We start from the raw sequence: 21,779 nt of genomic DNA on the forward strand, positions 1-21,779 counted from the left end.
CTGCTAGGGAAGCCAGCCTTTGGGGAAGACCACATGGCTTTGGGTTTGTACACTGTGCCTAGATGCAATAAATAAGAGGGTTGGTTCTTTGCAATTGCAAATTGTGCATTTCTCAGCATGAGCAGCAAATCAGAGACAGCCTGCTTTGTCGAGAGAGAGAGAGGGGCTGGGAGATCAAACACTGAGCTCAGAGATGCCAAAGTCTGTCTGTTTTAACTTTGTGGCTCCCCTCTCCCTCTTTCTGAATAAGTAGGACTACAAATAGAGCATGATATGTAAAAGCAAAGCTGTGGAGTCCTCCCCCCCACTGCTTGCATCTTTATATATAGTTCATTCTGCTGATCAGACTGTCACACCTGCTACCAGCCTCCTTCAGAGAACAGATTGAAGCCTTGCAATTTAAGTGCTCCTAACATATGTTTGTGGTACACCAGCAGCAGGACAAGGTTTTAGCTTTGATAGGCTCTACTTGTTTGGGAGTTTTGTTAAATAGACAAGGGAGAAACAAAATAATAGAGTAATTTTGAATAAAAAAAATAAAGTAAATATGCAGAAGGATAAAGTAAACTAATAAAATCTGCCTTTTTTTTTTTTTTTTTTAATGGCATGGATTTTAATACATATTATGCTTGGTATAGAACTCCACAAATAAAACCTTCCCCTTTGTGTCAGGACTTACAAAGTTGCCCTGGTCATTGCCAGGGTGCTGAATTTCCACATCTGTATCCAGACTCACTGGTGCTGGGTTGCACTTGCTGTGTCCCTTGCAGGCACCAGCTCTGTTACTGCAAGGCGAGCAGAGGCTCTGATTTGCTGTGTGGTTGGGCTGCCATGGTATATTCCTCACTAGTAGATGGACAGTTTCTATAACTTACTTTCATTATACAATGAGCTACTTCAAATTGCCTAATTTTTAACATGGAGGTAGGGTTATGCGTACAGGTTGTGCAAGTTGTTAGAAAAGACTGAACATTTTGTGTCCCTAGACAGTTAAAAGATTCACTAAGTCTGTTCTAATTCAGAAGTCAGAGCATCTTCAGAGAAGTTTAATGTGGCTTCAGTAATATACAGTAAAAAAATGAGTGGTACTTTTTTTGTGAAAACTGTTACTTATTCCATTTTAGCAAGTTTCCTGCTGCACAGGCGCTTGAGTTATAGAAAGAGATATATGTGGAAGTGAACAGGAGAGACTAAAAGTGCTGTGGTTCAGATTTAAGGAACAGTTAGTGTCTTTTGGTTCCTTTCAGAAACGTTGGCTGAATCTTGCGGTGAAGATACAGGAAATGTCTGGTTAGTTTTGCTTTCCTGATGCTGTGATTTGAAAAGGGAAATCTATGTATCAATGCCCTACTTCTTCAGGTGTGAAAGAGGGGCACAGAGTAGGATTGGGCTCCTTTTTATCACTGCTTACCAAGACAGGCCTGCATTAGCTGGGAAGTTGTGTAGGTTTATTCCAAACACAAATGATGGAGTATGGGATTGCTCACCTGGGAGCAGCATTGTGTATTCCTGTGGCTCATTCTCTGCAAGGACCTCGTTAACACATGCATTTCACAACAGCACGATGTTAATTGCAGCAAGTGAGTACTGGCACAAAGTCCTTCTGTGGTTTTCTCTGCGTCTTTCTTTGACCTCAGGAAAGAGAAATGTACTTTGCTGTATGGGTTGCTTGTGCTGCAGCAAAGCTGTGATGCACCTATCAGCTGTAACAGCATGCAACACCCAAATTATCTGCAAGGAGGTGGCTCTTCAGCACCTACTCCTCTTAGCAGGGCAGTTTTCTTCTTTGCTTTGCCACCTTTCCCTTCAAAAACAAAATCGGCAAGCAAATGTCATAGCATGAGATGGGCAAGTATGGATTTATCCCTCCAGGGTGCGTAGAGAAAGAAGGCACAGGAGGTCACTGGCTGATCCAGGACCACACGAGCAGTTCGGAACCAAGCTGGAAATAAAGTGCTGACCTGCTGACTCCCTCACTGCAGGACTGACTTTCCTCTCTAGTAAGGATGTGGTAAAATATTGCTGTGCTTGGTCCTTCTCCGATCCTGTAGCTCAGACACTATGAAAAGACACACCAAGCTTCCCAAGCTTGTGGTAATTAGCTGTTGAAAAGAAAGTCTCTTAGTTTCAGAAAACTGTGGAGTCCATCATGTTAAACTGCTTAATAATGTCTGTTTCTTAAGGAATTTTTTTAACTTGGGTTGAAATTTTCATATAGTATCTGTCCCTGACAGTGTAGGATGTTGATACTAGTATTGTTTAAATGTTTGTAACTTAGGATGTAAGTAAAGGAAATGCTTATGTTTGACTTCAGTATAGCTATCTAAAAGGATTTATGAGTAGTGATTTTTTTTTAAGTGTAAGTGACACACGGAAGCCAGAGGAGGTCTGTCAGTGATGTATTTGCTTTAAATATGAGAAAATTGGAGAAGGGAGAATGTTAATCCATAATAGTAGAATTTAAATCAGTATTTCAGTTTTTTTCCTCATAGAAGTTCTGTAATAGTCTCCTAATACAGAAGTGCTGTAAATAAAGGTGGACATGGCCATGTGGGTAGTTGATAAGTGCTCTAATAGTGTTCAGCTGATGCTGGTAAGAAAGAATAGTTTTCATGGTTATGCATTTTTTTAGATTGATGAGTCTCAACTTAGCTTGGTCTCAGCTTGTTTACTATTGTGCTACAGATGCTGATTTAAAAGGAACTCAATCTACCAGAACTTTTTTATCCTTTCTCCACACAGTGCTGAAGAAAGCATGTTTTCCCCTTGTTAGGTGTGTCATATTAGGATATCTATATTATAATGTTATATTAGGATGGATCTCTATATTATGAATAAGCAAATGTGCGGGGCTGCAATAGGGCCAGACACAGCAAACAGGAGAGTTCTTGCTGTAGTACAAATTAAATAATAATAATACCAAACCCTGAAAATGGGGGTTTTGCAAGTCATAATTCCACTCTAAACTAGTTCTTTCAGAATGATTGATTTGAATTTAGCAAATGGTTTAGCTTTTGTATTTTAAAAACATGCTACAGCATAACTGCCATTTATTAATACTGCTTTTGTTGCAGCCTTCAGGTTTTATTAACAGCTGTAATAGTCACTGTCTTACCTCCAGCATTCTGCAAAAATGTGGCTGGTAGACTATACAGCTGGGGGAATTTATGAAATAATTTTAGATGACATTATAACTGTTTTTCATCTTTTTCCTCTAGAACCTGTATTTTCAAGTGACTCTGTACAGCTTTGATAAACATGCTGTTACTAGGCATGGAGAGCCTGAGAGATTTCCATGAAATCTTGTAGAATGTATCTCTTAACGATTTACATGAATTATTTTGTGTTTCTTGTTATTTTGACATATCCCTCTTATTTTAGACAGCTTTCTCCAGTAGAAAGCCCCTGAGAAAAGAAATGCTGCTTGTATTTAGATTTAACAGTCCTGAGGATAACAGTGCTGATGCTTTGCTTCCTTTGCTGCCTTTGGAAACAACTATTCCTGACCTGTCCAATGGCATCTCTGTTCCTGGCTTTTTCAGAAAAGTTCATTCTGTTCTACTACATTCTGGTCTCTATTGTTTTCTTCTGGTGTTGTTTCTGATTCTTACAAATGATTTTTGCACAGCAGTTTCCCCTTTTTTCTTGAATGTGCTGCATGTACACCAAAGATTTTAGTTTAGAAGGTTTCCTCGTCCTGCATTTCTGAGTTATATAATGATGCTATGGAAAGAAATAATGATACTTTGGAAACTAGTATTTGTTTATTTTATTTTAGGCTGTGCACTAGCTGTCTTTTAGGCTGTGTTGGAGCTTCTTTTTTACCTGTTTTAAACTCAGGCTATTCCCTATACCAGAACAGTAATCAAAGAATTCTATACTGTCCTATTAATCTTGCTGATTACCTGATTAGATGAGTTGTTCCTTAAGGCATGCAGTAGCAAACAGAAGGGGTGGCTGCTGTGCAGGAATGGTCCCAGCAGAAGGGGTGGCTGCTGTGCAGGAATGGTCCCAGCAGGAGTGGCTGCTGTGCAGGAATGGTCCCAGCAGAAGGAATGGCTATTGTGCAGGAATGGTCACGGCAACGTGCTTTTGCTCTAGACTCTCTCCTGCACTCTCTTCATATGCCTGAGCTCACCCCGTGAGGAGGATTCACATGGACAGATTTTTAAGCTACCAGCAATACTGTCATGGGAGTCCTGCAAATGCTACTGAGTCAGGACTTTTAACAAAAAGTTGAGTTTTATTGAAAGCAATTGAATTGCAATTAGTAGTGATGAATGGATGTATGGTGGTAGGGTCTACAAATTCAGATGTTGCTTTTTTTGTTTGTCCTGTACTTTGTAAGTGGGATATGTTTCCAAATGAAGATTGTTCTGATAATGACTTAAAAGGCAATTCCTGTTTCTGTTCAATTCCAGGTTGCATTTATATTGAATTTGTACACCATTAAATAACTTTCAAATATTTATTTAAGAGCTAGTGATACTTTTTTCATGTGAACACTTTTACTTAATGTTAAGAGAGTGTATAGTCAGCATTTCATCAACAACAGAAACAAAATGCATTGGATGAGCTTATTACCAAGCAAGCTGGATACAGAATCAATATTAGGAAAAAAAAAACCTGAATTGAGCAATGTGAAATAGAGGAAATAATTTGGTTAAAAATGGAAATTGATAATTGTCTGTACTATATATCTATATACTTTTCACGGAAGTACAAAGCCTATAAAATGAGACATGTTCATTGATTTACAGATTGCTGAAACATGACTGTGATCTGAGTCAACTGAATTATTTTCCTAGGGGAAACTAGCATATCCTGAGGATCAGAAACCCTGATGGGCACTTTTTTTGAATCTTGTGTTTCCAGGCAGAAAGTGAAATGTTCTAATTTTTCTCCGTCCTCTCTTTTATACTACTTTTTTTTCCCCCTCATCTGGAATTGATTGTAGCAGTGGGCACTGTGCTTTCACAAACCAAGCACGCTTTCATACAATTGTGATATTTGCTTGCTGCTTTATCAGTCCAGGGCAAACTGTTCAATCTATTTTTTTTATGTTACCTCCTTTTTATTACACTTGCACAGTGCATGGGCATGGTTGTTAACATTCAGCTGTATTTGTACAAAAGAATAAATAGGAGTCATCCCAGCTCTACTGGCCACTGAAATACCTTATCTGCTTTTCTGTTCTTATTAAAAAGCTTGTTCACGTTTTTCCCTGTATCTCATCTACAAAGTATAAAAATTTTGCCAGCATCCTGTAGTTTGTGCTGTATGAATCAATGGAGAAAATAGTATGCTGTGTGTCTGGAATTTGATATTTACCTATGAAATCTGGAAGACAGAGCATCTGAAAAAGAAAATGGTCTCAACCCTTCTTTTGCAGTACTCTGTGAGAATGCCATGCTAAGTAAGTATACTTTAGAATCTTGGAATGAGCATATATAGTACCAGGCCTCTCAGGGTAATGGTTACTTTATTGTGGTGTGTTACGTGATCAGGTTTGGTTAGAAACTGGGTAGAAGTACCCTGAAATCAGCAGAACTGTGTCCAGGCAAAGGGATCTGCCAGTACAGCTACTTGTAAAATTCTGGAGCTAAAATCCCAATGATACCCATTTAGGAATTTGTGACTTGCAGTTTTTCCGGGTAGCAGCCCTGCAATTGGATGTGTATAGTGTCATGAAATCTGTGCAATGCAGCTCCCCACCATGAGAAGGGGTGGCCTTGTTCCCAAGAGTGACCTGTGCAGTTCCCAGCTCTGATCAAGGCTGGTGCTTTGGAATGACTGGATCACTGGGGATTACAGTAGGGAATGGGGGTGGGAAGGAGAGAAAGCAAAAGGGTGTATTTGTGTTGGACAGTTCATGTTTTTAAGCCTGCTCTTTGGAAGTGGTGAATGTCACCGGTGTCACTTGTTTGGGTCACTCTGCAGTAGTACCCGTGGAGGGAATTGCTTCATGGGTGATTGTGACATCCAGGGACAGAGGGAACTGCTGTGTTATCCTGTGTCATTACCCTTCCCAAAGTTGCCATGAGTGAGTGACAGCCCCTCCTGCCACAGAGGTTCTGCTGGCCTTTGAAGGACCTCAAGTGAAGCTGAAGCCAATGCATTGATAGGTAAATGCCTGGCTGAGTGATTCTCCTGCTGTTGAGGATGTGCACTGTAATTTCAGTCTGAATACAGAACATGACTTTTTGGCCTTGTATGTTGAAGCCAATGTGGTGGGTGTTGGGTTTTCAGGAGTAGATTATCTTTGAATTTTTCTGGTGGCATTGGAGATCCCCATGAATCATATTTTTCTTTACCTATGGATAATGGCAGGCTCTGTGATGACAATCATCCTTCCTGTTCTGGATAAATATTTTGAACTAAAAAATAATTGATACGGAAAGCTGAAGAGAAAAAGGGGTAAAGTAGTAAGAGACTACATTTGATCTTGCAATGGTTTATCTTCTGGATAACCACAGGGATTGAATTTCATTGGATTTCAGTTACAGGAACAGAGTCCATAATTAAGGAGTTAAGTGTGTATCCTGAGAGTCAGGTTACTGGCATTTTGAGGAGTTACTTAAGTTAGCTTAATTTTTGTTCAGAGGTGGAACTTTTATAGGTTTGTATTTGTTTTGATATTTCTTTTATTGTCTCTCTCACACACATAAAGATTGTTCTGAAGTAGAGTTTAGTTGCTGTTTTATCAAGAAAGAATTTGGGTTTTGTCTTCAAAAACCCCCAAAGTTTCCAGAATGTGTTTGGAGTGGCCCTCTGAAATGCTTTCCTGTGGCAGAAAAGCTCTGCATGGGTAGCATTTCCCTTTGGCTGGGGGTACATGGAAGCACTCAATTATTCAGAAGTCCCTCTGCTCCGCTGTAGTAGTTTGGGATGAGCATGAAGTTTCATTTTGGAGTGAGCAGACATTAGTTGCTGTAGGTAACCTGCTTCCCCTCATGGGCAAATGTTGAGATTTCAGCTGTCTGGCAGTCTGGGGAATGTGGTTCCCAAGTGAGGGGGCTGCTCTTCAGTTGCTGATAAATTGCATGAGTGTAAGGATCTGCTGGATTCTTTTCTAGCAAAAGAAAACCACAATGATGGAAAGCAGTAACTTATCTTTAGAGTTTTGTTTTCTGCAGTTCTGCTGAACGTTGTTCATGCTCCTGAGCAATGCATGTACACTCTGAAGTGTCTTTGCCTTTGTGGCTTGGGGCTTACAAATACTAAAACTCTTTGAGAGTAGCCCATTCACTGGTGAATGGTGTTAGTGATTCAGATACCTATTTTCAGGGGCAAAAGAAATAACAGAAAATCTGAGCATGATTTTTTTTGTTGTTTGACAATCATTTTTCATACAAGAAATGATGCTTTTTTAGCATTCACAAGCTAAAAAATGTGGTAGAACAAGCTTTGATATCATTTATGGTAATCAATTCTGTCATATCTCATGATCTTTTCTGTGCAGTGCTGGTTAAAGGTGTCTCTTTGCAGTTGGAGCAATAAATGATGTGGTGAATCAGCTGGGATGACAGCTGAGTCAGGCAGCCGCCCTGCTCACATGATGGAGTGTGTGCCTGGACTCCGAGCACAGCAAGGGTGTGTTGAAGCTTCAGGTGTGCATTGAGAGAATATGTTGAACTCAGATACTTACATTGAGGTGGAGGTGTGTACCAAGGTGTCTGTGAGGAAGAAAACAAAGGTCACATTTACATGAACAAGGAGAATAAAAATGTTGAATTTTTCATTGAAAAGGCTTGTGCTTGTCAGGGTTTAGCCACAGAGAGTGTTTGCCACTATGAGAGTTAATGTCAGAGTGTCTGAGAGCTGTTGCTTCTTGATGTGTATGCTGCTATCTCCAAAACCCTTACCCTTGGTTTTGTTTCATGTTCTATACTGAGAATTAAAACCCAGTTTGGGAGACTTACATGGGTTGTTCTGTGTCAGCTTCTTGTGGATGATTTAAGACACTTTTGTAGCATAATTTCTTGTATTAAATGCTGTTGTTTTACACAGAGACTACGCACAAATCTCTAATTGCAGCTCCTGTTGATACTACAAATTGATACCCTCATACTTAGGCTGTCTTCATCTCCTTCACCTTGGTTCAGTTTGATGTGTAGGGCAGTGTTTATGTAGCCTAACTGTTAATCTACAAGATTGGAGTCTGCATAAACTCTGTTTAGAGGCAGTGCGGAGAAATAAATGTCTTTAAGATGTGATTCACCTGTCCTGAAGTAGCTATGGGAAATAGCTCAGTTTTTAGAGTGCAGGAGCTGGCTGCAGCATGCTGCAATCACTTTGGCACACACATTTCCAGTCCAGGTGGCTCAGGTGAGCCCCAATCATTCCATGTGTCCATTTGTCACAGGCCGCTTTTACACTAGGGTGTGATCTTGCTGAATGGCTGCTGTGTGTAAAAGTAAATATAGGCATGGAAAAAGCACAGCTACCTCCCTGGAAATAGCTGCTAGCTCACTGTGTGCCCATAGGTAGGTTGCACTGTCTTTCCATGGGGTAGAAATGTTGATGCCTTGCAGGATATTGTGAGGGCTAGACAATGTCTGTATGAGATTGTGCATATTTACTCATTCCTGAAGAACAGACTTCCCTCTACTCTGGGGACTACTTAACTCCGTGGAGCTGAGCCATGTTGAGAAAGGCTTCTTTGTATCTGTTCTTGGGAGGAGGAATTGGTGCACTCCAGCTTCTCCCACTTAAGGCATTTACTCTTATTCCATCAATAACTTCATGATTTTTTTTTTTTAAGGTCAGCAATTAAAACAACTTCAAGTTGCTTGGAAAAATCTATATTTTTCTAAATAAGCTCAGATAAACTTTCCAAACCCACAGATTTAAAGAAAAGGAACACAAGACCCCATTCATATCTATAATCTAATTATTTCCCTGTTACTGCTTCCTAGTTGTATAAAACTTCACGCTTTTTACATGTTACAGTACATAATTTAAAATTTATTATTTCAACCAAATAATTGCATTTCAAGATCAGTATCCCTGCCTTCTGCAACTTTGAAAGCAGATGGCTAAGTGGTCATCACATAGAATCAGATAGGTTTTGCAGATGCCTTACTCTTGCAGATGAGATGTGAGGTATAAATATTAGGAACCTTGGAAAAAGTGCAAGAGAAGTACCAGGATTGTATGACCATTTCTGTGTAGTGAAAAGTGGTGTCAATCAGATACAAAGGCATGTTGCAGCACATCTAGAAGCTGTTTGAAAAGAAATCAGGGCCATTGTTCCTTCTACTGTAAACATTTTGTAACTCTAGTTAAAAAGTATAAGCAGAAAACAGTTGTTCCTTCAAGTAGGGAGTTGTTATATAATGTGTTGGGGCAAACAAAGTGTATTGTTTGGCAATTTATATAATGTAGTTTAAAAAATGAAGTTTGTAGTGGAATGCCCTTATGGAGGTCGTCAGTGTCAGGTAACCCTAATCTACAGACAGCCTCTTACAAAGATAAGCAAGTCTAAAATTTGCAGGCACTTACTTGCACTGTTTTGGAGTAAAGTTGAAGTTAACAGCTTGCTAGTGTTGGTAAATTTGGCAATAAAACTTTTTCCAGTTCATTTCATAGCATGAACACTATCACACACAAACAGGTTGTCTCAATATGTTGGATGCAGATGTACTGAGAGGTAGAATGCTCATTTGCAGTCCTGAAGGGTGATGTTTCTAGTTCAGGATGGGCAGGCATCAGGAGCTTCGTACCACTTCTGGTGTTCTTGAACTGAGATTTTTGTAACCCCTATTGTTATAATATTTATTGCTTGCCATTGCTCAGCAAAATACTTAGAATTGTTTCAAGGCTGGAAACCTAATTCTTCTGCTGAAACAGTTTTAACTGCCAGAGCTGTTTTGTGCTGAAGTTAGAGGAATATGGAATATTCATATGGAATGTGAAAATATTATTTCTCTTAGTTGTTTTGCAAGTCTTGTCTTCATTTATGTGAGCAGTGAAAAAAAACTTTTCTCCCAACTGGTGTTTCTTAGCCTAGTGATCATAAAATCTGTTTAGAAAGACTTTTATTAGGAGAAACTTCCACAAGATCCAGCTTCTTTCTCAGGACTGGGTACTGGTATCTTACCAGGGAGCCTTCTTTTTGTTTCTGCACTGCTTCTCACTGTAATCTTAGTAATTCCCTGCTGTGTATCACTGGTTTATTATTGCTATTTTTACTGTTTTTCCCAGTGTGGGTCTTACCCAGTGTTTTTCCCTGCAGTATTTAGGTGTTAGTTGGGTTGGCAGATGAAGGGCAGGTCCTCATGGGCACTGGGCACTCAGGAGTAGAGTGCCCAGTAAAGCAAATCTGCTTCTCAGTGCAGAACCCTGTGAGCTTTGCTAGTTCTTCCTCATTTTCCATGTGGCATTTTCCCAACCTTTCCTGGTGAACACTGATACTTACATTTGCATGTACTAAAATTCAGGTATAGTATTGTTAACATGTTGTGAAGCCAGAGGATCTGCTTATGTGGTGATGACACCATTAGTTTTTTAATTTGGAGCTGCTCTTGTACCTTAAAAAGATGCTTCACAGCTGGGAAATCCTGTTTCTGTGAATCCAGATGGGAATTCTCACAATTTTACCTCTGCTTAGTGTGAACAAATAGAAAATATTATGAATAACAGTTTCCATGAAACAGTAAATCTGGATGTAGTGAGTTAGTGATGAAGTATCAGAGAATCCATTGGTTCAGCCAAATTCTGTTGAAAGGTAGAAGATCTTTTGTCATCTGCAGTGACCTGTGAAGCAGTTGGGTTGGTGTGTTGGGTCTTCAGGACAAAAAACCAAGCACCTTTTCAGTGCACAAAGCTTGCCTGGCCAGGCCTTGCTAGTGTGAGAGTTCACACCAGGTGAATCCTAAAATTTCAAGTTTATTACTTACTTCCTTGAAGTTTTTAATTTGTCAGAGTATTTACTTCAGACATTTGCACAAATTTGAGGTTCTTGAAAGTCTTGCTTTTCAATGTGCCAACATTGCCAGGCTGATACAAGTGGGCTTTGAACACCCTGATGTTAATAGTGGTTTGAAATGAGGTATTCAAATTAGCAATTCCTAGCCTTAAACTAGACTGCTCTAAAATCTTTTGTGTTCTGCATGGTGTGGATGTTCAACATAGAATTTTACTGTGAATTATTTAGAATATCTGTGTTCATTAGGTGCTGGTATCTGAGTGAAAGAAATAGGGGTATCTAACACTGTAAAAATATATACTAGTATCAGCACTGGTCAGAAGAAGGAATTCTTCCAAGGAAAATATATTATCTCCTTCAATTGCAGTGGAATAAGTAGAATAAGCAATTCTTATTCTACTGCAACTTAAAATATTTTTCTTATTCTGCTGCAACATAAAATATTTTTTTGGGAAAAAACAACATGGGGAAATTCTGAAAAGCTGTTAGGAGTAATTTTACCCTTCATCAGGGAGGTTAGTGTACAATTGCATGTAATGACCAAAAGCTTTGTCTTTCTCATTCCTACCATTCCTCTTTATTTGGAATGATCTTGTGTCTTCTCAGCCCTATAGCCAGGGTTTTGAATAGTGGTTAGTAGTTCTTTTTGTATTTTTTTTAATTTTATTTTTATTTTTGTGGGTTTTTTGTGGGTGGTTTTTTTTTTTCCTTTTTTACTTTTGGATGCTATCAGTGATGGTGAAATCAATAGCAGTTTTAGGCTGTATGCATTTGTCATCCTAAACATGTTTTTTGATCCTAAAACAAGACACATGTTGACTTTTCACTTGTGTTTGGAGCCTATTGCAAGTTAAGATGTTGACTCTTGTAGAAGCAGCAGCGCTTCCCTCCTTAATGGGGGTGGGGAGGAGCTTGTGCATGGCTGTCCCCCAGGGCTGTGGGGACATTGCTCGCAAGGAGGGGAAGAGCCTTCTGCTGGGAATACGTTGGAGCCAAAATGGAACTTTTTGGGTGAGGCAAGTAAGTGGTCGCTCTGGGAGAAGCTTTGGAAAATGTCAGCAGTAGCAAGAATGGGGAAGAACCTGATGAGCAAGTAGGTTAGCTCCCAAATGGAGAAGGGTAGCCAGAGGCAAGGAATAATAAGGCCAAGGATAATCATCCTTCTGGTAATGCCTGTACTGAAGAGGGAAGAAAGTTCAGTTATGGCCCTGCCAGCAACACTTTGAAGTGGACCAGAAACTTCTGTAGCCTTTGGACAAAATTAGTGAAAAAAACAATTGTGGAAGAATTTTTTTAAATTTTTGCTTTTGCTTAAGAATTCACTGGAGAGAGCTGGGGGAAGGGAGAGCAGTCTGTCTTCAAGGAGTGGGACTGAAGAAGCATTTGTGTTGTGTATGAAAGGAGAGATAGGAACCAGGAAGAGAAATGTTTGAAAACAGCAAGTGTGTTTGTAATCATGGGAGAGCTGGAAGACAGCAGAAGTTGCCTGGCTAGACATCAGGGTGAACTTGTAGTTGAAGGCAGCATGCAGTCAATTCAAGTCCTGCTTGAGCTTTGAAGGGGTTGCCATGCTGGTACTGCTGGGGGTAACTCAAAAAAATTAATGACCCAGAAACTACCATTAAGAAAGACTGTCCTTCCCTGCAGGCACCTCTGTTTCATTTGATTCACATTTTAGTAGTGAGGGCTTTAGTAACACCTAATGCATGGTGGCAACATTTTTCTATGTTTAAACACATGCACTCTTATTTCCCCTCCCCTAGTTCATAAGAATTCTTGATATTCACATTCCTTTTTCTGCACAAAGGAAAAACTGGGGCAGCAGAATGCTGAGACTCTTACTTCAAATACTGTGCACCTACAGGCTCCAGTGAAATCCACAGGAGGAATATATGAAGGTTTTTCTGAGTCAGAGCTGTGTGTTACCCATCTATAATTTTAAGAAACATTGGAGTAAAAATTCCTGTTTTTTGTCTACCACTGTCTTCTGCCTTTCTGCAGCACAGAAGCTAGTAGATCTTCCCCTCCTCCCATCACTTATACACAAGTCTACTTCCTTATAAATTATTGGCATGTTCTCTAGTTAATTCTTTGACGACAACAAAAAGATGCTTGTGTCTTGTTTCAGTAGAAAGCAATTTCCCTGAGGTGAATATCTCATTGCTTTTTCATTGCTGCTTTGACTTAGCTTCCATGTTCCCTTCTTCCTGCTTTGTAAATTGATTTAAAAATAAAATCATGAAGGACAGAGACAAAATGTTTTATTTTGCTACAGGTATTATGTTACCTAAATGATATGGCTGAAAATGGAAGGAGAGGTACTGAAGGGACAGTGCAGAGGATATGCAGCTGCAGAAATCTCTCTTCCACTATTTGTGCTGCTGCCTATCAAACTCAACTCAACAAATGACACCAAAATGTGTCATTGCTGGTTCTGTAAATAGGTGTGCTATGATGTTAAAATCTGCTGTTTTCCAGGTGGGTGTTGCCCATCTCTCAGCAGTGCATGGTAGTGTCACTGCCCCTCTCAAAGGGGGGAGATGGGGTTTCATTGCATGGTCCCACTGAAATGCACACACAGCATCTGAAAGATGGGGCCTCTCCCCATCCTGCCTGGAACTGTGATGCTTTGCCTTCCTCTCAATTAATGAATGCTCAGGTGTTTGTTAACTTGATTTATTATTTTCTTTGTTTATTGACAGGGGCATTTAAGTGTGAACAATTACATTCAGTTTCACTGTTAATTTCTTCAAGCCAGTCTCACTATTTGCGTAGTTACCTGCAGGGGTTTCTGCTGCTCATGAAAACTTCCAAGATCTTGTTAATAAAATATTTTAGTATACAATCAGCTGTTGTAAAAAGACTTTTCTGATGTGATATTTTTTTCACAGTGAAATCTGTAGTTACCTTAGTCTGGGAGGAGATTACTGTTTCAACCACTGAAAAACTTTGAGACAATTTTCTGTATTTTTAATTTTCTTTTTATTCAGGAAAAAAACCAAAAATTGGTAAATCCTTTCCTTGGAGTAGTATGGTTTGTTTTACCAGAAGTTTTACTGTATGTCAAGCTTTACAGGTAGTTACAGAAGCTCATTTGAGTCCCGTGGGGGCAGATATTGAAGGTGTGAAGGTTGCCCTTGTGTGTGCTTCACTGCTTTGTTGTGGGCACCTTGATGGAGAGTCCTGTGCCAGTGACCCCACTGCACCATGGATTTCCCTTAACTTCCCAGTGACTGACAAAGAACTGTATTGCAACATAGATGCTTGCAGAGGCTCAGGTTTACTGGCAAGGCATGGTAAGTGGTACCTTGTGTTCTCTGGGGTCCTGTGCACCTGCAGTAGTCCAGTTGTGGCTGTGGCTCCTCCAGCTTCCCTGGGCACAGCGTGTTGGGCAGTCATAGTCCCAGCAGTGCTCCCTTACCCTTCACCCTGTATTGGATTGCACCCCATCTCCCTGCAGCATCCTGAGCTGAGTGTTGGGACTATTCAGAGTGTTGCCACCTGAGCTGCATTTGCAGATATGTTTGATATTTGGTGCCCAGAGCAGCTGCTGGCTGGGCTGTGCTGCTGGGAGCCACCACAACACTGAAGAGTATTGGTATTTGTGGCAGGTGGCTTTGGTGTCCTTTTAAAGTTTGTAATGTGTTGTGAGCATCACTTGTGCTTCTGCACTGGTACCATATCTGTTCAGTAACCATGCCCATGTCATTAACAGAGAAGATAAACACTATTTATAAGAATGGAAGCTTTTGTAGGCACAGGATTTCATGAAAAATTGCTTTGCGATATTTTGCTTATATTGCAAAATTCTCACTTGAGGTCCTAAAAGTCAGAGTCTTGCTCCAAATTTTCCAGCAGCAGTATTCCCAACACACCCTGTAACTACAGAAGGCACTAAGCATCCTGTGCATTTTGTTAGAGCAGAGCTCTCTAGAGTTCTTGAGAGGTGATTCTTACTGTATAAATACAGCATTATGCTAAATGTTCTTTGAAATGAAAAGCAGGTATTCCCAAGTCTGCTGTTCAAGTACTGCTCTTGCAGAGAAAATCTGTTTTGCTCCTAAATCTTCTGATACTTCAGGATAGCTGTGAAGTTAAAAAAAATCTTTCCAACAGAACAACAACAGGAGGTAAAAGAAAAGCACAAACAAAATAAACAACACCTGAAAGAAACCCCAACAGCCCTCCCCACATGTATTGCCCATACCCTCTTCCTCTGCCTCTGTTCCCACTGTACTCGTATTTTATTTTCCCTCTCAAATGAAGGAACTATATTCTTTCCAGACAAGATGGGTGAGGCTTGCCCATAATTTTTCTTTTAGAAGTATGAACTTCTTTCAGTCTAAATAAATGAAAAAAAAAAAAAGATAATGCTGAGAAAGCAAATTGTTTGCATGTACTTCAGTGTGTTCTGAAGTGCGTGATGTGTTTTTTAAGGGAGGCAGGAATATGCAGAAAATGGGAGAGAGAGCAGAATGTATATGGCTGTTGCAGAGTCTTTTTTGCAGTGCATCGTGGAAGGTTTCTGGCACCAATTCTGAACACAGTCTGTCTGTGTTTCAGAGTGAGCTTCCTTTCCTAAAGCTCTGCACTGGAAATAATACTTTGGAAAGTATAAATGTACACTGAGGGACATCAGGAAGGGAAACCTTTAGCCCACTTAGGTGTAATGCACAGCATTGATTCCTGTAAGAAGAATTGCTTAATCATAAGCTTTAAAAAAAACAAAACAGCTGAGCTTGTTTAAAAGTCAAGCTAGTGAAAACAAACCTGAGTCAAGATGTACTGGAAGGCTTATAAATGTAACTATGATATATGGATGCACCAGATTTTTAATCAAAGGAATAATTTTATCTTAAAGAAAGTATCTGGGGGAACAGAAGGGAATTGGAAGAACAGAACAACTTACTGTCACCTGTATTTTAATTTAGTTTACCCATCCTTGCTGCCATACTTCAGTCTGCATTTGCAGTGAAATATGTTTGTATTCACAGTCCACCAACTCTGGGTGTTACAAAGTAATTTTCAATGGAATATGACTTTTTAAGCAGTGAACTCAGATAATCAAAGAAACTGGTTTATATTAGTTTTGGTTTTTGTAATTTTTGTTATGGTTTCTGTACAACATGATGTAACAGCTAAATTATTTGGTATGGAGCAGCTATCTACACTGTGCAGCAGTACCTACATTTTAATGTGCCAATAGCTATTTCTCCAGCTAACATTTCCTATTTTAAAGACTGCAATAAATCAAATATTTTTTGCTAAGCATTTTGTGTAATTAGCTCCATAACTTGTGTGTAGAGAGAAAGCCATGTTAGTAATACTCTTAAAAATTGAAGCAAAGCAGAGTATTTTACTTGCTTTGTCCACAGTGTCACTTCCCATTGTCGTCATTTGACAGTTGATTTTCTTGCTTTCTAATACCTTTACCAAAGAACCCCAAACAAACAATTACAAACAACGATAAAAAAAATTTAAAAAAACCCAAAACAAAACTAACAAAAAATTCCTATATTTCTTGGAGGACAGATGCATCATTTTGTAGAAGTGGCTGCTATTTATGATTTTGTACATTTTAATTTTCCTTACTATCTAAGAAGGTTCAATATCAACAAAATGAGTAAGTTACCAGAGAAAGTTAGTGTTCTCCTGCAAGACATCTTGCAAAATGTATAGGGTTTTTTTTTTTTTATGTAATGCCTGTTTGCCAGATGGTGAAGGCTTCACAGCAGCTGGTCAGAGTGTGTGAAGGGCTTGGTGTGAAGTGACACTGGTGCTGGAGCACTTTGGTGTGTATGTGGTGAATGCCAAGGTACTGTTGCAGGTGTGAATGGTTTGGGCAGTGGTGTTGGCAGGAGAGGGAATTTTGGAGTTCGGGTGGTTGGGGGATGCTTTGTCTTAAGGATCATTGAAATAACTGGGTGCACATGACTGCAGCATGAGCTTCCTTAAGCCACAGGAGGACTGCCTTCCTCTCTGCATTTCTGGCCTTCCAGTAATGATATGTGAGGAGCTGGTCAATGCTACAAGCCTCAACAGTGCATTATGCTGGGATTAACTCCTCTTGTTCTCTCATATCAACAGTGGGGATTTAATGTACAGAAATGGCTGCTCAGCAGCAGCTTAGTGTTTGGGCAGTGTATTTGTGAGGATGTTGAAGACTGTTTGTGGCCTGGTTACCTGTGGTTTGCTGGTTTATGGTAGCTGTGGCATAAAGGCTTTTTCCTCCCTCAGAGATAGATAGTATGCATATGTGATTTCTGCTATGGTATCTTTTCCTTGGTTTGTGTGGTTGTTATCCTTGCTTGGCAGAAGGCTTGGAAAACCTACATAACTTTTTTCTTTTTTTTTCCTCCCAGTAGGAAAGGTGAGGAAGCTGTGAAGGAACTTGTTATCCTTTGCCAACCTACAGTGAATTTGTCTAGTGAGCCTGCCTTCCTCCCCTGTGTCTTCAGTGATAGTCCTTGGTGAACTGGAGGAGGTCGCTGTGCCTCGTAGGTTTTGTTCAGCTGAGGTGCCAGGTACAGGCTCTGGTGAGAGGAGTAGCAGTCGCTGTCCAGCAGACCAAGGGCTGTTGATACTGCTGGCCAAAGTGCCCGTGAGTTGAATTTGAGGCTATTTTATAGCTGCTAACATGAGCCAGTGCTACTGCTGGCATTTCTTTCCCCACCCTGTTTTCCCTGCTGTGCTTTGCATTGCTGCAGAGACAGCATTTGGGAGCTGCTTACTTGGAAACCTTGTGAAAGCCAATGAAGGAGAGAAGAAATAGCAAAAAGAAAGACCCAGGCTGTACTGAGGGGTGTAGGAGAGAGCTTGGGGAGGCCTGGGGATATGAACTTGCTTAATGTGCTTAATTGGCTGGGGCCACTGGTCACAGCATCCCTGGGTAAGTCACACTGGCTGTGGGTCAGCATCAGGTGGGTGGAGAGCTGTGTCCCATCAAGCTCTGGCTGGTCTTTTGTGCCTTGCTGGTACCCTGCTGTCCCAAGGGGAATGGGATTCCCAGTCTGGCCTCTCAGGCGCCTCTGCCGCGCCTCTGGCTTGGGGCAGTCCTGTTCCTCTACGCCATCCCTGCAGTCACCCATGCTGCTGAAGGCCAGACTTCTGCAGGTGGTGGCAGGGCATGAAGAGATTGCTCCAGGTATGCCAGCATTAGAATTTTGTTTTGAAAACTGAATAGATAAATACTAGATTATTAAGCATGCCTTAGTTCTCCCTTCTTTTCCAAAGCAGCTGAAAAAAAAATCTGTATAATGAATTACAAAATAATTTTAGTCTAGATTTTGTTTTCTTGAAAATGAAACATTTACCAATATTAATTTAACTACAGTAAATGAAACACTTCTATTGACATAAGCAGGAACAGAATAAGCAACAAAAATGTATATAAAAAAACCTTAATGGATGGGTGGCTTAGATCTTGGCAGTGGTGTTTTTTCAGGGGCAGGAAGTACTGTTTGTGCTGGGGAATAAAATATATGACCTCCAGCTGTTTCTGTCCTGCATGTTGTAGCTGAACAAAACTTCTAGTAATGATGACACACTGAAATTCCTTTATTTATCCTTTCTTTCCTTGAAGTCATGGGCAATATGTTTGAGAATTTTCTTTTAGTTGTTCTCTGATATAAACCAAATCTGCTCTCGTCTGCTGAAGGAGGGGGTCATATAAACTAATGGGCTGGCTGTTGTATGGACATCTTTCATATAATGACACACTTTCACTATATATGCATATGTGCCAACTGCCCTGTGTCATAGCACAGTGCCTGCTTTATAGCAAAATGACAATTTTCCTCTTTGCACATTTCATGGTTAGGAATCAAATATATTTCTGAACTTCATTTATTTGCTTTACTTCCCAAGTGCTTCTTGCAAGAATTTCACTAGAATAAAATGTGATGCTCTATGCCAAGTTCTGAGAGTGAGCAAGAAAAATAATGCAGATGTGCTATACACATCTTGGCAGAAGACTAGGGCTTTTTATAGCATATCTACCATCACAGCTCAAGCTTGGCAAAACATTCCTGTAGCATATGTATATGGCTTTTCAGGCAAACAGTAAACAAAGTTTAATGTGGCTTTCAGCACAGACTGAAGCTCTCTGGAGTTGGGGACGCTTTCTCCTGATTTCAGTGCCATTTGAGCCAGACCAATTATGTGGTTGCACGTTTGTCTTGGCCTTTCAGGGTAGTCTCTTTTGGATTTAGTCTGTAATCAAAAGAGAATGTCAGAAACAGAAGTCTCAAATAACCTTTTCATTTTGCCTGTAAGGCTGAAACAAGAGAGACTTATGTAGGCAGAAATAATCTAAAGCTAAATACAAAGTAATTGCACAAAATGCTTATTATTCCACTGTTTCTGGGCTGCCCTGTGAAAGTTTGAACTGTGCTGTGCTTAGACCTTCTCCTGCATATCTTCAAAAGATGGATGAACATCACCCACTGAACTGATCCTGTGCCCTCCCTCCAGCTTGCCAATAGCTAGCAGGAGGTCATAGCTAACCAATGCTTCATCCATATAATTTAGACTCTTGAGCCTTTTTGGTGTGGGACAAGGCCCAGAGTCTCTAAGGCATTTGTGTAATCTTCCCAAAGATTATTTTGCTGCTGGTTAGAGTATACTAAAGTTTATTTCTGGTCTGAATCCCCCTTTTATATTCTTTTTTTTGGCTTCAGAAGCAACCAGGCAGAGAGAGGCAAAGGAGAGGAGCCCTTCTGCCACGTGACGCAAGCAGTGTAACAGGCATGAAGGCTGTACTTCACTCCTATCAGAGAAGTGGAAAGTGCTTCTTATTGAATTGGACTTGCACCAAAATAGGCTGGCTGTTCCAGAATTAAAACTAGCTAAATTAGCACTGACAACTTATGGCTACCTCCTACTTATGGAGCACCCCTGTCCACACTTCTCTCTGGAAATAATAAAATTAATTTTAGGAAATCCACTGAAGTACATAAGCAAAATTTGAACTGGATCAGCTATGAACTGTAAGTTTTCTGAAGCAGATGGTCCATCTCTGGCTAAGCAGGATTCTGGTTCCTGCTGAAATCTCTGGCTTCTGTGTTAATGTCAGAAATAAGGTGGGGTGGAGGAGGAGATGGCAGGGAGCTTCCCCTGTGTGTCACCGCATCAGCCGCGCGCTGCTGCCCCGCAGTTCTGCTGCCAGCAGCGCTGAGCTGGGCGTGCTCTGCACTCCCCACCCAGCTCTGCTTCTCTTCACTTTTTTCAATAAGTACCTATAGCCTCACCTGGCTTTGATGCTCATAGAAAAGGTGAGCTCAAAATAAAGCTTTGCATCTACATGTCTAATGTCTGAGGTCTGAAAATCCTAAAGAAAATATAACTTTTCTTTTTTACCCTATTGGATTGTCATGGTGGTGTGAATAAAAATACATACACCTTTTTGGTTGTCTCCAATGTCCAGATTTTTCATCCTGAATATATATCTCTGTGCAGAGTGATATATGCAGTTGTAACTATTTATGGAACTGTTTCTGATATCTGTCATTTGTATATTGACTTAATTGTTTCAGTGGAACATTTGTCTTCTAAACACAACTGAGAATGAAAGCTTAAGCACAGTCTTTTTTGTTAGTTTGGTGTTTGGAAAAATAGCTGTTTTGAAAATATGACCTTTTTTTCTGTGAATCTTGAAGGTGGCTTGTAGCTTATCAAAAGGCAAGTGCTAAACTACAAAAAATTTCAAGGAAGTCTTATTTTTAATAATAAAAAACCACCCCAGTTATCCAGGAAAGACTGATATAAAATTCAAAGTTTAAGGAATTTTGTTAGAGTTATCATATGAGGTTATAAATTACCATTTTAAAACATCAGTGTGCTAAATTGAAATTGATTTAATTTAGAAGATGTGTATTGTTCTGAATTATCAGCATAAATGTGGCTGCTTTTACTCTTACTTTACAGACCAGTGAGGAGAACAGCTTGAATATGTACCATTGTATTGTGCAACAAGATTGTACTTCTCATAGGAAGGATGAAAATTTCCAGAGTTCCAGAGAATGTTTTTTCCTTGTCTTTATATTTTAGGAGATTGTTTGGCTGGTACAGTATTATGTTTGATCTCATCTGATGTAGATAGTCCAAAAAGAATGTTTAATACAAGCTTTATGACTCTAGAAGTTTTTGAGTCCAAGGCAGTTTAATGTTTTTTTTTTTTCCTTAAGCTAAATGAATTTTGAAACAACTGTGGTTTCAAGTAATAGAACTAGCTAGTGAACACATTTTTTGTTGTGTGAAAGTAAGTAAGAATTTTTTTTCCCCCAAAGTACGAGTGAAAGGGATAGCTTTTGTGAAAAATACTTCCTAAAATGCCTGTGGGGGCCGTTTGAGAGAGAGGAAGTCTCCATGGGACAGGGATGCTCAGCTGGGAGGAGGAAGGACTGGCAGCAAGGTCATACTCTGCAGAGCTTTCCATAAACCTGCCGCTTTTCCAACACACGTTGGGTGTCTTAATCGCTGACACTGAAGTCTTTTCTAGAAAAGCTTTGGATCAAAGAAAAGCTTTGAGTAAGTTGACATTTTTACTTTAAGCTTGGTTTGCACAAAGCTGGCATTTAAGAAAGCTTTCTCCTCAGGGTGAGGAGGATTCCCAACATCTCTAAGCTGGCTAAAATGTTTCTTTTTTCAAATGGCAAAATTCTACTTTATTGCTAATTTTTTTATTTTTACTTTGTCTTTCTTGATGAAAGGGAATTGCATTCCTAATGTAGCAACCTGCAATGCGTGTAGAAGAACAGTGTGAAATGACATCAGCCTTTAAAAAATCAGAAGAGTAGAAGGTGTGTGAGTCATCCAGTGAAATAAAATGTTATTAAGGCTAAATTTCACT

General features: G+C 39.9%; 1 protein-coding gene across 23 annotated transcripts in view; it reads left to right on the plus strand.

The window, feature by feature from the left end:
* Nucleotides 1–21,779, plus strand: part of PARD3 (par-3 family cell polarity regulator) — a 487,425-nt gene that overhangs the window by 55,275 nt on the left and 410,371 nt on the right. For 10 of the 23 annotated variants that reach the window (XR_008429410.1, XM_053935524.1, XM_053935573.1 and 7 more), the window contains exon 1: nucleotides 6,054–6,125. The exons of 9 other annotated variants lie outside the window; for them this stretch is intronic. The gene's annotated coding sequence lies outside the window, so the exon portion shown is untranslated. Of the gene's footprint in view, nucleotides 1–6,039; nucleotides 6,126–17,292; nucleotides 17,358–17,402; nucleotides 17,532–21,779 lie in introns of those variants that run through there. 4 more of the 23 variants (XM_053935658.1, XM_053935666.1, XM_053935649.1 and 1 more) reach the window with 4 other exon arrangements.

The sequence above is a fragment of the Vidua chalybeata genome, chromosome 1 (assembly GCF_026979565.1).
Source record: "Vidua chalybeata isolate OUT-0048 chromosome 1, bVidCha1 merged haplotype, whole genome shotgun sequence".
Taxonomy (NCBI): Eukaryota; Metazoa; Chordata; class Aves; order Passeriformes; family Viduidae; genus Vidua; species Vidua chalybeata.